Below are 6290 nucleotides of genomic sequence, written 5' to 3' on the forward strand. Positions count from 1 at the left end.
ACGTGTAGATGTGGTGCTTAGGGACATAGTTTAGTGGTGGACTTGGCAGTGCTAGGTTAATGGTTGGACTCGATGATCTTAAAGGTCTTTTCCAACCTAAACAATTCTATGATTCTGTGATAAAAATAACTAATGGCTGTAAGGTCAGGCTTGTTAAATACAAATGAGAAATTAAGAACATTCATTATTTGTAATCAATGAGAAACAAATTACCAGGGTTGGTAGCAGATTCTTAATTTTTAGATAACTTCAAATTGTGTCTGGATGGAAGATATACTTTAGCAGAACACAAGTTATTTGGCTTAATATAATCAATCACTCTTTGTTTGCTGTTTTTAATAGGAGTATTAGATCTTTTCAGTCACTAAGGTTCCAGAACGATACACTATCTACAGATCTTGCTCCCATTTCTTTTTCTGTAAAATACTAAATGTAATTCTGTTGTTTGGTTGGTTTTTTTTCAACAGTGACTGTGGGAGGAAATGTGTCTGAGAAACTACAGTATAATAAATAAATAGTGCATATAAAATACATTTCAAACTACTTCCCTTCAAGAGGCTTGAATCTAATATTCGTTCCAATCTCAGCATTTCAAGTCCTTCAGCAAAATTCATGCTAATAGACCCAATAGTCTTGGATTCTGCCTCTACTGCCCTAACACACTCAAGAACGTCATATTAAAACAGCAAACACAAGAGTAATTCCCATTGTTATTCCAAGCAAACAAATTGCCTCGGAACCAGTGAAACTAATGCAGATGCCATTATAGGGATTTGTTTTCTACATTGCTTCGATTCTTCACAACAGTAACCTGGTGCCTTCCCTACCCCCTGCCATGATAACCCACCAGCCATCCCCTCGGGTCATTGCCCAGGTTCCCCTGCGTTATCTCCATTTTCCCTCTTCCGTTGGGCACAGAGGGGACCCCAAATGGCCCATCATTCCATGTTCGTGATATGCCTATGTCTTGGTCATGTCCCTTTGTCTGTGGCTAGGCAAGGGGCTGTGCATGGGTTGGAGTTGCACGTGTGCCGACCCATCAGCCAGCCAATGCACATGACGAATTTATTCTGACCGGGTTGCTGGCAATTTCTGTTAGACTCACTCTGCAACCTTTCCCTCAGCATAGGACATTAATTTAGATCTCTCTCATCTTCCTGGACACAGACTTTCATGAAATTTGTAGAAAATTATTTGTCATTGATATTTTACCTTTCTGTCAGATGGGCTTGTGGTCGGCACACAATAGATGGATGGACAGAGACAGCAAGATCACGTAAGCTGCATTCCCTTGGGAAAACAGACTGAAAATGCATAAGGTATGTGTAACAGAACACACTGGCTTAACTTTTCTGGCCTGTAAATGTGTTGAAACCATAAATCTTCCACAGGAAATATGCAAGTTAGTGAGAAGCAGAACAGAGTGAACTCCAGATGAGTTCAGGATGATACACTGAGTGTCTGTATCTCCAGAAAGTAATTCTACTTCTTTCCACAGACAAGTACTTTTTAAATATTGTTTTTCTTTGAGTAATAGCATATCTCATATGCCAATAGATATTACAAAATTTCCTAGAAATATACAAATGGATTTCAGAAGCTTCTTTCTTCTACCATTTATAGTCTGAAATTAACAAGTTTTCCTTCAAAAGGCTGAAAAGTCTAAGCTAAGTGTAGAGTTATGTGAAATCTATTCTACCTTTTCATGTATTTTTCCTGAGTATCCGTGTCTACGTTACCATCATCAGCAGGACCTATGAAGGTAACAGCATGGAACAATTGATAAGACCAGGCCTTAAATCTGCAGTGCTGCTAGCTTCTAGTTTAAAAATCAGCAGTGGAGGCAACAGCAGTCTGTGATTCCCTTTGTAGACTCATTTAAATCAACTCCAAATTAATTGTTACAAATGCACTGAGTTACTAGCTGCTCTAATAATATGTAAAGTATTGAGAAAGGAAACAATGACAGTGAAGTCAAGGATATGAAAGTCTGCAGTAGGCTACATGAAGAACAACTTTACATAAAGGAAATCCTTTTTGGTAGAGCAAATTTTGCAGATTTCTCTGCAAAATGATTGTTAAAGCTGTTAAAGTACAGATAATGAACACCACTATGAAGTCCACTTCCAAAGCAATGTCAATTAAGCCCCATGTTCCCTGAGGTTCTTGGAGGAAAGGATTATAAAGTAGAGCCTAGAAAATCCAGATAGCTGATTTAAACAGAACTTGGATTTAAACTGATAAGAAATAATTACCACTGTGTCTAAATATGCTGACTTTCCAGTTTCCTACACAGGACTAACTGGCATACAGAACTACGTAGGGCCAACTGATTTATTTTAGGTATTTCATATTCACTTCCACATTTTTACACAGTTGTATTTTTTAAAGAACTATTGTCATGGAAATGAAAATTTGTTCCCCATTTTTATTTGATTTTTTACAGGCAATTTTTTTTAACTAGAATTGGTCTCTCTCTGCCCATTAAGCATTTTTTTTTTTCTCTGCCAGACTCAATGTCAGGTAGGAGGACAAAAATATTGCATACTAGTGATAATGGGTAGTATCTCTAACCCAGCTGGCATGCTAGATGATGTTTTCCTGAGAAAATGTCACTCTCTGAGGAGAAAAGCAGATTATTTTTTTTTTTAATTAGATAGATCCTTTCTGTGTTGCACACACTGAGGAATTTTGGCTTTTTCAGTGCTTATCTGATCCTCTTTATATTATTAAAAAAAAGCTACTTTGATTGCACCTGCTTCTGGTGGTTGAGTTTTGGGCTAAAATAAGGAATAAAGAGCAGGTATAGAAAAACTTTGAGAGGCTCTACCCCCAGGTGAATATACACTCAGTAGTTCTCTCTCATTTCTAGGTAGACACAAAACATAAATGTTGGAACGATCACCTGCCTCAGACAAGAATCTTCTACAAAGTCAGACTGAGTCTAAAGGGTGTGAACTGCCATGCTCATGGCTCTTCTGAGAAAAAAATTGAAGTTAAAAGGATATTGATACAACTGTAGAAGAATTAGTGAAAACTGAGTGACTGATTTGTCCATTTGGGATAAAGGAGACCTGTGACAATAGGCTACATGAAACAGCTTCAGGAGGAGCCTACACCAAAGCTTAAAGCCATTTCTTATGAGTGAAGCAGAGCAGGTTCTTCAGCCTGGATCTCCCACATCCTAACAGCATGTTCAAATGACTGGGGTGATTTTCCCTGTCAACCTGTTTGGGAAGATTCTGCAGGGAGTTGACACCAGATCCACCCAACTACTTAGGCTTTTAGCTCCCTCTCAAAAACTAAGTAGGAGTTACAGGCTTGATGCCTTGAGAAACTGCCTCTTAGTTTAGAGTTGTGCTGCCATGCAGAGGGACCTTAACAGGCTGGAGAAATGGGCTGAGAAGAATCTCATGAAGTTCAACAAGGTCAAATGCAAAGTTCTGCCCCTGGGGAGGAATAACCCTGTGTATGAATACAAGCTGGGGACAACTGGCTTGAAGGCACCTTGGCCTAAAAAGACCTGGGCGTCCTGGTGGACAACCAGTTGACCATGAGCCACTAATGCGTCCTCACAGCAAGGATGGCCAACAGCCTCCTGGATTGCATTAGAAGCAGTATTTCCAATAGTGAGATACATCTGGAGAGCTGGGTCCAGTTCTGGGCTCCCCAGCACAAGACGTGGACATACTGGAGAGAGTCCAGAGAAAGGCCATGAAGATGGTGAAGGGCCTGGAGCATCTGACACACAAAGAGAGGCTGAAAGAGCTGGGCCTGTTCAGCCTGGAAAAGAGAAGACTCAAGGGGATCTTAACAATGTGTGTAAATACCTTATGGGACGCGTTAAAACTGACAGAGCCAGTTTTTTTTTCAGTGGTGCCCAGTGACAGGACAGACAATGGGCACAAAGTGAAATACAGGAAATTCTATTTAAATGTAAGAAAACTTTTTTATTACTGTGAGGATGGTCAAACACTGGAACAGGTTGCCTAGGTAGGTTGTGAAGTCTCCATCCTTGGAGGTACTCAAAAACCTGAGGGGACATGACCCTGTGCAAACCTGCTCTAGGTGACCCTGCTTGAGCAGGGAGGTTGGACAACAACTCTGTGATTCCTACTCTGGAGGCTCCTGTTCAGGACTGGCTAGCCAACAATCACTGTTTTGTCTCCTGGCATATTTTTAATGTTCCATAATAAATAATGTAAAATACAGTTTAAGCAATTTTCTGTTTGTTTTTAATATCTTTTCCTTCTAACTTGTTCACCACAGATTTTCATGTGGAACTTTCTAGTCAACATCAATTAGACAGGTTTCAGGCAGGGAAGATGCATTAGGCCTAATGCAACACTTGTAATGTGAAAAGTATTATATATAGTAAGAGCTGACAGCCCACCCTTGGGAAAATATGGAAATTGGGCTTGCAGCCACAGTTTAAACTTGGATTTCACTTGTTAAATTCCCAGCAGGTCAGTGATTCAGCGTATGCATTCAGATAACCAGAGACAAGATACCTTGAAAATGACACCTTGTTACAGAATGGGAAACATGGGATGAACTATTAGCTTTCCTTCCTCTTCCTTCTATTAGCTTATCTATCCCATTTTTAACTCCTATATCTATCAAGGGAAAAAGAAAAAAAAAAAGGATAATACATATGCTTCATTATCATTGCTGTGACATGTTACAAGTACATGCACAGACTGGGTCATCTCATTAAATTCTGGTGGCAGGCTGTGCTCAGATGCCCCCTGGTTCTTCACAATGCACGAGTGACCTTTTCCAGCCACTCACCAGAAATGAATACAAGCTGGTACAAAACCAATACCAAATAATTTTAAAAGGACTAGCAAGCCTGCATAGTTCAGCGTGTCCTGCTCTGTCGGAGAGGCACATATAACTCCCTCTCTAGTGGCAGCCCTGGGAGTGTTCTCCATCATTCCCTTCTGCTGCATACTCGATATTTGTTCACAAACTCATGTCATTCCCCTTCAGAGTGCTACGTTCCAGGTGGTAAACCACAAAAATCTGTGGGATTTTTTTCTCTAGTTCCATTCTGTGTCTGTTCTATCACTTCCCCCCTTCTTCTTCTCAAACTCTTGTTTTTGATGAACTGTGTTTATGAAAAAGAAAGTGCAAGCTGGAGCTCAATGAATAATGAACCGAACTAAATTGCAAATATTTTATTTAAACTTTTGGGGAAAATTTTCCTTCTATAAGATGTGAAAGTAATGAAAAAATGAATAATGTATGGGAAAAAATATCATTAAATGCATTCAGTGACTTATTTGAGGAATATTATTGAATAATCCTTAGGGAAAATAAAATGCCCCACACGCCATGCTTCTAACCTGACATACACCTGCTTTCCACACACCAGTCAAATCTTTAGATGCCATATTTGGGGCTGTTAGTGCAGAATACCCCACTGAACAAAAAGATAGGTTGGTAACAACTATTACAGGTGATGATTCTAGGAAAAAGAGGCCCCATGCTCCTTGAAGGAGATAATTTCTTTTCTTTGCATCTTGCATACTGGCAGCACGTTATACTGAGTGGTCACTCCTACCTCTGTTCCCAGTATACTTGTGAAATGATCTGGAAAAACCTAAACTTTGTTGCAGTCATGGGGAATATCTCCTAGTCTCAAATCGTGGAAAATTCTATTTCGTCTTAGTATATGGGCTATTGACAGACTGAGGGCATACTGACAGTTCTGGAGCTAGAAAGAGCAGGAATACTCATTTAGTGGTCTTAAGACCCAGTGGTCTTAAAGGTCTGTTGCAACCTAAACTATTCTATGATTCTATGAAACTAGATAATCCCCTGATATTCATTTCTTGTTTTGCTGGTTGAAGCGTGAAGACTCCAGGATTTAGAGTGCATATGGCTGCTCATCCCTCCTAGCTTTCCTTTTTGATCCTCTGTAAAGGATCCTCTTCGAAGCTGGGCACAGAGGCTAACAGCGGTTGACTGCAGTTAATGGCACAGAGTCAGCCAAACCTCTTTTCCAAATACAGGAGCAACATACTTTTCCAGGGAGGAATTAGCATTTTTTCAGACTAGGGCCTCAGTGTCGCTGCTGACCAGTGGCTATTCCCACCTCTCACTCTTTCTTGAGAAAGGCTGAGACCCTGTCTGTGGAGAAAGCCTCATGACCACCAGAGGTATTGGCTCCCAAATCACTTTTCTCTTTGCTTTCTCATGCACTTTACTACTCAGCATCTTGACTTTAGGTCTGAAAGCACCTTCCTGACAGCAGAGTGCTCTCCAGGGCACCAGCCCACCTGATC

This window comes from Harpia harpyja, chromosome 3, assembly GCF_026419915.1.
Source record: "Harpia harpyja isolate bHarHar1 chromosome 3, bHarHar1 primary haplotype, whole genome shotgun sequence".
Lineage (NCBI taxonomy): Eukaryota > Metazoa > Chordata > Aves > Accipitriformes > Accipitridae > Harpia > Harpia harpyja.